This window comes from Cydia pomonella, chromosome 9 (genome assembly GCF_033807575.1).
Source record: "Cydia pomonella isolate Wapato2018A chromosome 9, ilCydPomo1, whole genome shotgun sequence".
In the NCBI taxonomy this organism is placed as follows: Eukaryota; Metazoa; Arthropoda; class Insecta; order Lepidoptera; family Tortricidae; genus Cydia; species Cydia pomonella.
The window spans coordinates 19,010,419-19,023,852 of NC_084711.1; the positions used below are offsets into that span (position 1 = coordinate 19,010,419).

At 39.5% G+C, this 13,434-nt stretch overlaps 1 protein-coding gene across 11 annotated transcripts in view; it reads left to right on the forward strand.

Annotated features, from left to right (window-relative positions):
- Positions 1-13,434, forward strand: part of LOC133521606 (E3 ubiquitin-protein ligase HECW2) — a 143,372-nt gene that overhangs the window by 3,040 nt on the left and 126,898 nt on the right. The window contains exon 1 of one of the 11 annotated variants that reach the window (XM_061856669.1): positions 4,737-4,975. The exons of the other annotated variants lie outside the window; for them this stretch is intronic. The gene's annotated coding sequence lies outside the window, so the exon portion shown is untranslated. Of the gene's footprint in view, positions 1-4,736; positions 4,976-13,434 lie in introns of those variants that run through there. 11 annotated transcript variants of the gene reach the window in all.

A 13,434-nucleotide genomic window follows, 5' to 3' on the forward strand; every position in this document is an offset into this window, starting at 1 on the left:
AAATTGCGTGTACGATTTGAAAAAGAAACACATTTTTTATCTTTTAATATGTTTACTAATTCCCTTTTATTAAGGAGAGTATTTTTTCGGTTGTAACTCAAAAATGGAGCAATCCTCCGCACATCTACGCTCGATCACCAAGCAGCTTATTCATACCATTAGCAATTTCTTATCTGCTTATTATCTAGTCAACATTTCTTGTCCGTGGCTATACTTTGTTGCTTTATGTCTCATAATCGCCGTCTCGTTAAAGCGGTGCTGCTGCGTTTTTGTGTAATTCTCGGCCCATCATTTACCTAGCAATCGCTTACAAAGAAACCAGTCTAAGCATGATCTTACAATCCATAATATTTTAGTTCATTACGACCATGCGATAACTGGTTTTTCTTAAGAGTTGTCGGATAACATAACAGTCCTGGCTAGAGTGACTAGCTCAGCTAGAAAGAAGGCATTATAACGGAGCAGCCACCGTTTGCATTAATTGGCAACAGGAAGCGAGGAATCTCTTATATAAGCCTACTCTATAAGTCTAGACCGTGGACAATTCAACCGGTACACCAGCATTAAAGGGCGCCAATACATGCGTTAATTACGTTGCTGCCTTCCATGTCGCGCCATGCGTCCCTTCCGCACTTACAAACTTGTTAGAATGTGACAGACAGGCATGGTGACAGGCGACAAACTGGACTGCACTGCACTGCTGGATTACCTAAGACTAGTGATTGGTCGCTACCGGTAAAATTTCCAAGGCGAATATTATCCCAGTAATGCTACCAGTAATATTACCGCTCAACGGAAATATAGAGAAAGATAGAAATAAAAATCGAAAACCTACTTTTTGTTTACTATATTAATAGGGTCGTAGTATGCCACTATTTTACAACTAATAAAAATACATAATAATCCTAAGGGACCAAGGGAATATTTCCAGTAAGATTGGTAAGTTACTCGGTATTATTGGGAATATTACTAGCAAGAATGGTAATTTACTAACCGAGGTTTCCTATATATATTTTTTAGATGTCGTGGAATACTACTAGTTACCAATTAGTATAGAAATAATAAAAAAATAATCAAGTATAAAAATCGTATATTTTATATCTTACTAGCTTTTGGTAATATTACCGGTAAGATTGGTAACTTACTGGTAACATTCCCAAATGAAAAAATACTGGTATCGAGTATTTTACCTTCAACCGGTGCCCTATTCTCTCTGGGGTTATCCTCCAATTTGTTTATTTGTTGAATTCACGTATGCCGAACGTGGACGCACACAAGAGGTTAATCTGGAACTAGGTCCGAAGAATAAGTGTTATGTACCTGTTACTAATATTAATATAACAAGTAAATTCATAAACACGACTGGAACTATCCGGTTACATAATTTACAAACGAAGCTTGTGGATATGAATATACATATATGGTCATAGAAATATATTGAAATACATATATTATTTTGGACTCGGGTACGTCCTTAAACTACATCCGAAAGAGAGGTATGGGCATTGTGAATGTCATCTCGCTTTGTGTGGTATGGTAGGGCACAGCGCAGCGGATGCCATTCCAGATCTAGAGCAGAACCCAACTGGGGAAGTAGGTACCTCCACCTTACAGAAAACCGCAGCCAAATAACACTAGACCCTATTCATAGTGTTGTGGTCCTGCCGGTGAGTAAGGTTGCCAGAGTTCAACGGGGGTGCGCATGTAACTCTGGAGCGGGCCGTATGCTTTTTTGCCACCGACGTAGTATATAAAAATCGGACAGACAGACGGACATGACGAATCTATAAGGGTTCCGTTATTTGCCATTTGGCTACGGAACCCTAAAAAATTATTTAAAACTGTATTTCTCGGTGATATCACAAGTATCACAACTGAACTTGCCACAATTTTTATTTAACTATAAGTCCTCGTTCATATCTCATCTACAAGTTCTGACAAAGATATTACCTATACACAATCCAGCCTACGCTACCCGCAGCCGGCCGGATGAATGTAAAATTGTAAATTCGAACTAGAGCTCGAGAAATGTTCATATCGCATAGCTTAGCACTTGCATACCTTCAAGGCATAGAGAGACGAGGCAAAACGTTTTCTCACCTAACAACACCCACAGTCCATCATAATATTTCCCCCTTCGCATTTGAAGAAAACCTTACAGAAATACCTTTGCCATTCCAGATTATCAAGTAAATATTTGGCAAAATCTGCATACTTTTAGATTTTATTCAAATATTTATTGTCACTGCCGTCATGCCGTGGACACACCTCTGTATATTTCCTTTACGTTCTGTTGACCAAGTTCATTTGGCTTTTTGCTCCTTTCCCGTATTGACGAAAGTGCACCCACGCATCGTTTTAATTGAGTGCGTGGTGAGGTAATTTCACCGCCTTTAGTTTATATGCTAATGCGCTACTTCCGAAACCTCGCATTTTGCACAGCAGTGCATAAGCGGTCATATAGTTTACTAATTAATAGTATTTTATGCAACAGTTGTATAAGAAGGGTCAAAAAAGGCGAGTGGCGTGAGTTACAATGTGAGCCGGAGCCGAAGGCGTAGGCGAACATTGTAAAGGAATACGCTACGAGCATTTTTTGACCTACTTATACAACGTTGCATACAATATTTTTCCTACGAGTCAACAAAAATAAATCTTAATTAAGGTAAATAAAGCAAAAGTATATAGCCAAGACGCGCAAGCATACCTTGTTACGCGCCCAGCCCGCCCTGGGCCGCGGCCGGCCGGTCAGCGACACCTCGTAACTCATGAGGCCCTGGTACTTGCTACTTGCTATATTAAATTTTTGTACAGTTTTTTCTCAATTTTGGCCACCGTAGACTACGGAGATTAACAAGCAACGCTAAGCGGTCTTCGTAGTCTATGGGTGTTGCTATATTACGGGTGTCACATGCGTGTTTCTGACTTATGAAGTAATTATTTTTACTATGCAACCAAATGAATATTTTGTAAGTTGGCAGTAATGCACTTAGTTTAAAACTGTATTCGTTTTGGTTTTGTTAGGTTGGTAGCCATTAATCGCAGTAACGTTATAGCGATTAAAAGCACAGTTCAGTTATTTATTTATTAATGAATGCATAAATGACAGATAACAGTAGAGGAGTAGGAAAAGTCTATAATTAAATGACACAGGTTTACTGAAACTCAGTAATAGCAATTTTTTTAATTCTTTTAAACATGCCATGGACTGTCGGGATAGAAAATTTAGACTTAGATGACAACTTAATATATTGATTAAATAACGTGTTCAATAGTCGTGAGTCATATTAACACTTATTTTATGATTCAATCATTATTTAGAACACTATAAGCTCTAATTTACGATCAATCACCAAAATCATCATTATCAGTATCACTACTTCACTAGCCTTCTGTTGAATGCTATAGATGAATTATAATCAAGTTAATGTAGGGAAGAAAAGCAATGTAACTCCTCTGGAGTTGCAGGCGTACATAGGCTACGGAAACTGCTTACCATCAGGCGGACCGTATGCTTGTTTGCCACCAACGTAGTATAAAAAAAAGCAAATAATTGATTACAAGGAAGTCCGTCATGGGAAAAGAACTCTCGTATTCGTATGCGTAGAAATGTCGCTAAGACAGAGCCAGAAAGGAAGAGTTTAACTTCTTCTGCTCTACCGACCTTCTGTAAGTGAAGTAAGTGTGCAAACGCAGGAGTTAAAAGCGACGAAAGAAAGCGTGTAGTCGGATTTCCCTTATAGACGGGTTTTTGTTACATTGACTTTACATTATCTGATATTTTTCGAAGTAATCATTCGAAAACGGCCATAATATTTTGCCTAGACCCAATGGTTCGCAATCACTGGCTGTGATCAATATGCAGTGATGAAGTAACGTTCAGATGCAACTTTGGGGCGACAATAAAACGTCTATCGAAGTGCAGTTGCATTGTGCAGCCACGTGGTTAGTGGGACTGTTACATAACTGCACCCTTTCACTTGCACCGTTGCTTGCAGTTTTCTGCCTTGCAAAACCGACGCATTGGTTGCTGATGTTGTCGTTAACAGTTATATTTCTGAGCTAAGGTTGAATTATGTTATGAATGTAAAGTTCTATTCATGTTGATGACTGTACCTATAAAAATACTGGGTACATCTAGTTATTTTAATATTTGGTTTTTCCATCGAATAGTCAACTAATTTGTGTGGTAGTGATTAATTTCTGAAGTAAAAAATGGGTAAGTTATGTGCTCTCAAATAAGTATTTGAAAGTACCTTATCAAATTGTTAAAGGTTCAGAAATTTTTGATCACCTTGAAAATATTTGTGATGGCAACTCGAAATCTAAAAGGATCCTAAAATTTGAATGATAGATGCCTACCGCCTAATCCGATCTAACCAAAAGTAATGTTGATAAATTGATTATTAGGAATTAGCGGTATTCCTTTGACTAATTAGGTTACACGCTGGAGTTTAATCTTTTTATAATGTAATTGCCCCGGTTATTAATTATCAAAATAAGGCCCCATTTTGCATTTCCAATTAATACCTATAAACTTTAAGTTAAGTGCAATGTGCATTTCGCGATCGCCGGAAGCAGATTTGATGTCGCTGCATTATAATTAGTGGTTGCGATTGCTCGAAACGGTGCATTGCGCAGGCGGCGCGGTCAGCTCCGCTCCGAGACTGAGCATGAATGGGTCTTGCCCCGCCACTGGTTGTGAATGAACCTCCGCCGGCGCGTGCGCTACGCTCAGTCGCGCAGAGCCGTACGCGCCGCAACCGCATGCGCCTATTTTCAATTTTGACGATTCGAAATCGCGCGTGCTTCTGTGTTATCAGACTTGGACTTCAGTGACTGATATATTTGCGCCAGCAAATATATCCATTTAAGTTGAATACATCTGTAGTGAGACTTACTTGTTGCGATAAATCAGTGGGAAACCAGCCCTTGTGAAAGCCGGCTTCGCACACCGGTTGTCAGCTCGAATACGGTAAGTAGCTTTAATTAAAATAAAATTTTCTCAAAAATATTGCGGTATGAAGGTTAGGTTAGGCCATCTGCTGTGACACGTAGGTTAGGCGAGGCGGTATTATACAAAATACGACAGTGGGCTGGCCTGTAGGTGGGGGCCTACGCAATTTCAAATAGTAGGTGTAGTTTACCTACACGTTGTCATCTTCGGAGCGATTAGCTTGAGCAATGTAGATAATTACGATGTAATTTGTAATGTAGCGCTACTTTCACTATAACAATTCATGTGCCGATTAGGCCGGACGAGCACTCTCTTCGCGCCTGCAATGGATCCAATTGACATCGTACAAGTCGAGCTGTTTAATTTCATTTCTATTGTTAATAGGTATGAGCCCGTAGAAAGCCAGATTTCACATTCGAAAGAAAAGTTTAAATCGTTTCGAGCAGATGCGTTTTGGGTTAGAGTTGGAAAAAATGGTCAAAAGTTGGCGCCGTGCGTGATACAATGGTCCATTTAATAGGCGCTCTCTCAGCTCTACCTGAGTAGATTGTTGCCGATTTTTTCTCACCACACGGATAGTGTTGTCAAGTCACATCTTTATTGATGAGCTCCGATTGTTTGGAACTGATATACATCTCGTTTTAATTAGCTATCTTTATTTTAACAATAAAAATAAGAAGAATTTATTTGCACAAAAAGCACATAATAGGAAAAAACAAGATCCTTTAGTAAGGAAAGCTACACCTATAACGTTTAAAGTAATTCAACTAAGTGTAAGTTTCAACGTGGTAAAAACTAGGAAAACAGTTTTCATTTTTTATGCAAATATTCTAAACAACAGCAAACATCGATTTTAGAAGCCTTCAAGATTCTTATTTCTTGAGGCCATTATGTGAAAGAAGATTCTATGTTTAACAAATTTAATCTCTCGCAGTCACCCATAAATTACGTAAACTTCCAACACAAATTGACTGCAAACTGCAACTGACTGTAAATTGCAGTTTGAACCGTAACGGTTGCTAAGCCCCAACACAAGTCCTTGCCGGCACAAGCCGTCCGAGCATGGGCGGCCACCGGCGGATATTAAATTGACACGCCTCGCTTTAACACTCCTTTATCTCATTTTATTACGATGATGTATTAGACAAGAGGGTTACTTGTTACAGGTTATTTTTGTGAGTACAAGGGGTCATTCATAAATTACGTCACACGAAGATTTTTTTTAACCCTCACGGTCATTGTCACATCTGGTCTCATTTGGTAATCCCCTCCCCCAGGTGTGACATCGCATATTTGGCAATTTTATTTTCAACGAAAGCGGCAATTCGAATTAGGTAATGTTATTTTATAGTATATGTATATGGTTAGATAATAAGAAGTTATTTCGTACGCCAAAAGGCACATCATAGCTGTTCCTTAGAATTCTGAATTACCACCTATTTATGTACCTGTGATGAACGAATAAAGAATTGAATTGAACTGAATTGAATTGAATTAAATAACATTTTCGATATTAGAATTGTTATCAGCCGAAACCGATAAGGAATCAAAATTACATGAATAAAAACGATTATCATTGTAAAAACTAGTTTTAGACTTACAGATGAAGTTAAAGTGACGTCACGAACTTTGTAACTCCCCCTCCCCCTTGTTACAACATTTTCTTGACCCCCTCCGGCACCTAAACGTGTGACGTAATAAATGGATGACACCCATCTTAAGTATCTTATTGGTTTCTTATTAGATATTGCATTAACAATTTTTCATAAAAAATAATAATGTTACCGTAAGGTTTATCCATAAAAATAAACCCTCTTCGTACAGATCAGCCGGGCTAGCACATGATTGGTGCGACAATCTCGACCGCGAGATATACTACCCATCCCTCTTTAAATTAATACAGTTAGAAAAGACGGGTTGTCTAATCTCGCGAGCGAGATGCTGTCGCGCCAATCATGTGCTAGGCCTACTGGTGTCGCAAACCGCCGCTGGCGACTTTTCAAGACACCCAAAAACTGTACTCTTAGAGGACTAAGATCACTTTTGTCAACTTTTGTTACTCTTTGGGATTTATTGATCTAATGATTTCTGCAACGGCTAACTCTTCCCTTCAAATGTTTGCCGACCGCTGGTATGTACATGAGATCTAGAAATTATCACAGCTACATGTCCTGCTGTGGTTAGGTACTTGCTTTCCTAAGAGACAACGTTGATGTAGCGAAAAAATATCATCTTAAAAGTGTTAAAGTTTCTTAGCGAGAATAAAATGCTCCCCGCAGCGAAGCCGGATGGACCGATAAAATCACAGAGCTGCAATATCTGTTCGTAATATTTCTTCAAAGGCATTTAATTTATCGTCGCGCTCGAACAAACTTCTAATCAGGTTGAAAAAAACTTAACAATACGCGTTCCGTGGTCGCCATCATTGCTTGTTACAACGTGGGGGCGCGACAAGCATGCCGCGGAGACATCTTGTCCGAGACATTCCTTGCACATCCCATCGTTCTTCTAATGATATTTATTCGATCTGGATATTAATGCGAATAAGTCATTATGACGCTTTGATTGCGCAGGCCGCGCAGATACTGGTGCAAAAAATGCGAAATGGTTATGATGCAGTTTAAATTCTTCGGAAGTCAATAATCGCTACCTATGGGTATAGGTAAAAGTTAATGTAGTAGGTCAAAAATCTTGTTATGAATTATGGATTTCATTTCAGTTTCAACACTTTTTTAAATAATTTTGTTATTATTCACACATTCGATGGAAAAACTGTCCATACAGTTTTGAAGCTAACGTTACCGGGTGGTGATGGTGGCGCAGAACGGAAATTAAACCGACACGCCTGTGTTCCTCATCTAGCAACGCTTCAATTCTGCCCCTGTACTGCTCGGTCTTACACTTAATTAATCGAATAGGGTTGTAATGAAGGGTTAAAGCGAAATATCTCTAAGAAAAGGTTTGATTTTGTTGCTTTATTCCGACCAATCTTTATCTCCATCTTTTTAATTTGTAGAAAACTTTTATCGTCAATGCCCTGTAAGCTATGTTTGTGGTATTTTAAACAGATTTTGTATCATAACAGCAAACGAACAGCACAATAATCTAATCAATTAACTAAAGTACTTTCAAATGTTGCAATTACAACATGCGATACTGGAGGCATTCTCACGATCTCTTCACGTCTGTGGCGACCATTAGTCAACCGCTGCTGAACAAGTAAAAGAAGTTGTGAGATCTTTTCTCACGGCTTACCAAGAAACCAACCCGCTGTTTCATTTAATTCATTAAGTAAGTTTTAAAACATTGCCTCCCGCCTGGTACTTGCAATGTTTTCTTGCGAGGCACCAGCAACATTTTGATAAACGAGTTTGTTCACCGAAATGCCAGTTTATTCGACAGGGACAACTAGAAACAAAGCGAGTCCGTCACGCGATTCAATTGCTTAACTTATAGTACAGTTACGGCTTGATGTTGTCTTCCGTCGGATCCACTGACTCGTTAAAGCAAATTACTCCTCGACACGTCGTAAAGACATTAACTTCACACTCGGGAGAGCCGAGCATTGTTGCCGAGTGAAAAACACTGAGAGGAAACGATAAATTATGTTCGAAGTTTATACGATCGGCCGGTAATGGGCCCGTGCGCCCGCGCTCTCCCCGCGCCCTCAAAGGAATCTGTTTAGATTCGATATTCCTAACGGCCGGCACTTCCGTTCCTATCGAAAATATTCTAATCTAAATGGGGTAAATACTCTTAGCGAAATGCTCTGTGAACGCCTAATTAGTCCCTTTCCGTTAGTGCTTTCCGATACAAAATCCTCTGTGAGTAATAATAATTTCCGACAAATATTTCAAAAAGGCTGTAATTCTGTATCAAGCTTTGTGTGTGTACTGTTGATATACTTTAACAACCTATTTGAGATCAATATTGTTACCAGTTATTGTATATTGCGTAGGTACGGTACAAAAGTTACGGTTACTCTAAATAAAAAAGCGGAAATCCGCCGGCAGAACAAAAGTCTCATTGACTTTTAAACGTTTATTAAATTTAGTCTCTTCCGGAACAGCCCTCGAAAGAGGGTGGAACTCGCTCATGCAAAAACGGAAGTAGCATGCGTCCGCCATATTTTGATTCTGTAATTGTGGCACGGGCTCCGCTTCCGGTTTCTTTGAGCAATAGAAAGAGTTTAGTAAAAAAATATTGTTTATGAATATATTCCCACAGGTAAAATTCATTTTATGCGAGCGAAAAAAGAATCCGACGTTCGGCGATGATTGTAAAGATTTGGCTGCCATTTCGGTTTCTCAGGATGTTGGTTGTACCCTTGAGAAGATTAGTGAAGGGTGGAGGTGCTAATGCTTGTGTGTACGCACATCCGGTCCGGCGGCCGTTAATTGGTCCCCGTAAAAGGGATATCGTGCTCCCCGCGCCCTCGGCTTCCTGCGACAGGTCGCAGTCGTGACATTCGGCCACTTTAAAGAGAAAGCAACGGTTTACTCTCCAATTAATGGTCACATCAGAGTTCTGTCCTCGCACATAATAAGTCACGATTTAAGCAGTAAGCAGATTGAGAACGTGATACTTGTATTTGATGAAAATGTTGAACCTCATGTTATGATCAGATGAACAAACTTTTAAGATATTAAAATACCGACTAATTGCGATATGTAAAATTGCGGACGAAAGACAAAGAAATAGACGCTTGTATAATATACTTACATAAGTTACATAACCCCGGAAAACATTTAGCCGTCAGTCGAGTTAAACATAGTCTTACGCATTATGAAAGCCTTTAAATATGTAAAGGCTTTTGAGTTCCCAGGAGCATTGCAATTATTCAAAGTACAGAATCATGAAGCGTGGCATGTAACTTCCCATCTTTGCGATGAGCTACGAGTTTTATAATCTGAACATCATGGTTTGTTCCCATGACGGCTTTCTGGACTGTGACGAACTCCATACCTACCACTCATTAGTATGAACTTACTTGCTTTTACCGTCGTAGAATATTTTGATTTCACCTTTATATAAATTCGTACTCCTTATTAAACCTCCCTATTAACATGATATCTTTGACTGAGATTGAAACTATCTCCATTTCAAATTTCTTCTAAATCAAATAAAAAAAAAAACATTTAGTCCAAAGGCGCGCTGTATGAATCGTCGACGATCCCAAACTCACAAGCGGCATTGAACCTTTAGTCTCCTCGTGCGTTATACTGCTTGTACAGTGGGCTGTGCTCTCAATAATTGTTTGACCCGATGCCAACAGCCACTTTCTATCACCGCACCGCTCGCCGTTGGCATGGTAATCATCCTCACACCCTCTCGCGTACTGTGCCGTTTAAGACGAATTTTCTCCCACGGACGCTCCGGCTGTGGAATGAGCACGGGCAACGGCAGGGATGCCGAGGTCTTCCCGGGGGTCTACAGTATGGGCTTCCTAAAAAAAGGAGCGTACTGGTTTTTGAAGGGTCGACAACGTACATGTAACACTTCTGGATTTGCAGGCGTCCATAGGCTACGATGACTGCTTACCATCAGGCGGGCCGCATGCTTGTTTGCCACCGACGTGGTATAAGAAATTAGTGGTTTAAACCATATACCTGGGGCTCAACGCTAAAGTTATGTACATGTTTCATTTCATGAAAACCAGTTCAAAATGTATAGTCTATGCCGGTCAAAGGTAAGTAACATGCAAAGTTACTTTCGCATTTATATTATAAAATAAATGATGATATGTATGTGGATTAGTATGGAAGTATTCGTGCGCAATCTTGAAGTATGTTTTACCTATTCACTTATTCCATCACGCCGGGTTCCATTGATAGACGGCGGTCATGTGTTTACTAGTTCATATATACATTATGAATCCACGTGTAATACATTGTATTTCCCTCTACAATTTTCCTCAATTTAGGGTTGTAAACAAAAGTGGCAGTGTTCGTAGAAATTCTGCAGATATGCCAGCGCCGGTAGTGCCAAAAGCTGCCGTCCGGAGAATCGAACAATAGTGCGGTGTCTTCCTAGAAGTCAATAGTTACGTTACGTGCGTAGCCAGTGGATATAGGGAAAATATGGGAACAATAGGTGGTAAACACCTACAGAATTTGCCAAATAGGATATACGACGATATAAGGGTTATCTTATCAGAAGCCAGATTTTTTCTTGACACAGCAAGAATCCTGAAGACTGCAATATATGAAAGGCGAGACACCAATTATTGGATATGTACGGAGAAATTACTTCATTATGAAGTACCAGTCAAATGTCAATGTACCAGTTAAGTGCGAAGTTTTAGGAATGCTAAAGTTAAGTACTTGTAGAAATTTCATTTTGTTTTTCACGGATAGGACGTAGGTATAAATATAAAAAGTTTTTTGCCAAAAAAATCAATTTTAATACAAGCTTTTATCGCTGACTGTACTTTTCTTTCAACAGGCAACTAGTACTCATCTAGACAATTCTAACAAACACAATTAATTTGCGTTGTTTTATCACAGAAGTATGGCCACCTTCTGTCTCCATCATTTAAATCAGCTCGATGGTGCATATTTATGCAAATTTTCAGCTTCATTAAAAACCGGGAAGTGGGTCAAATTTAACTTGCAAGATTTGACCCGTACAAACATAGTTACTTACATTTTATCTAGTATGGTAACCCTAATATAAGTCGGGAAGATGATTTCGTAGATTACCGAGAGGAAAACCTCAACCAAAAGCTTATTATCATTTATCGTAGTGTTCTAATTGAGCAACTTGTATGCGCGCGTTTGTTTTCATTCGCACTGGTCCATACGAATAGATCATTGTGTAAACATAAAGCAGTCAATGAATCAACTGCGGTAGCTACCTTGCCATTGTCTAATAGGAATTTTACACCAACGATAAAATGCATTGAATGCGTTGAATGTTATTATAACATCTTATTTTGCATTCTGATTCCGTGCTAAATTTATCGAATCGACGGTATCTATAAAATGGGAAACGATCTTGCTTAGCTTATCAGATTTCTCCTGATTTATTTTACTTGCTTGGTTTATTACCAATTTGCTTGGTCTGTTTCACCCATTTCTATCAAACGTATCGATTTATTCCTCTCTTTGTGTTTCGGAGAAACGAAGACTTGTCCTTTAGATTTATTTTGGCATTAATAATCTAATCCGGTCTGGTATCAGGCAATTTATTGGCGACAGAGTGGTCCGGTTCCGTCGCACGCGCAGGAAACCCTCGTGATATATCTCAGAATTAGAATCGTCGGGTTCTTATTTCAATTGCTTACAGAGTATTGGCAAAGCGCTCATACGAACCAGCATATTTAAGTGCGACTTTCGATTAACAGTTATTACGAATCCTTGGATCACAGTTAAATTGGTTCAAATCGCCTGCCTTCGGTAAGCAACGAGAATTCACGGGCTGGCCGATTGACGCCGGACCACTTGCACTATATCGACCGCACTTCCCATATCCGGTATACATAAGCCCTCACTAATGCTTTGCTTAGCCGGTTAATGTACGCAATTACTCACTGAGTTTGTTTTGTAGATACCAACTGTAGTTCCGGTGTTTTACGACGGTCAAATATTTTTTCTGACTCCGCAACCAACAGATCAGTTGGGCGGCCTTTAATTCTTTGACGTCTACACGTTTCCGTCTCGTTCCGTCGTAAATATACTTTTTACATCGCTTTTAAATCATGGAATTCGCGTATCGATACATTTTCGATGTTTTCGCAGCGCGGAGCGGAAATCATTATGCGTTTTCCTCCGAGCGTTGTACCTACGTTGTCCTGTAAAATTGTATTCATTAAATCAGCGATTACGTTCCCACCGGTTTTTTCTCGCAAGATTTATTTCGTAGTTATTTCTGATGTCTCTGTGTGGTTTTGTACGTCGGGTTTTAATCATTTCTCCCACTCGTTTGCTTTACGAGTGCGCCTTTTGATCCCGGCTTTTCAAATGGTGCGCGCAATATACGTACTACTTCATGCAATGCCGGCGGGGGCATGCGACAAATATTGACTGGACAAATATTTAGAAAGCATGGCAAACATGCGGCTCTTATGCCGTGTAGGTGGCGACGCGACGTGTCTCGCGGATCGGGTCTGGACCACGGACATAACCTCTGTTTGCGTAGAACAAAATCATGTTTGTTCACTCTTAGTTGTATTGGCTGCACGGATCACTAGCTCGTGGACGGATAAAACGTCACGTTCTGTGTGCACAGGTTTGTATGCGGCTGTGTGCGATGTCACAGCAATGTGATGCATCGATAAATATTATAGTGTTAAAAGTTTATGACTAGCAAGCTGCGCATAAAAGGATTATCTATTATAAATGAGAGAAAACATTTACGTTTACACAAAGATATGTATTTTATACATACTCGTACGTAATTGCAACAACCCTACAAAATACTGAGACATAAAATGTTCTTGTGTATCACTTGAGATAACTTGAGCTACCTTTGATCAG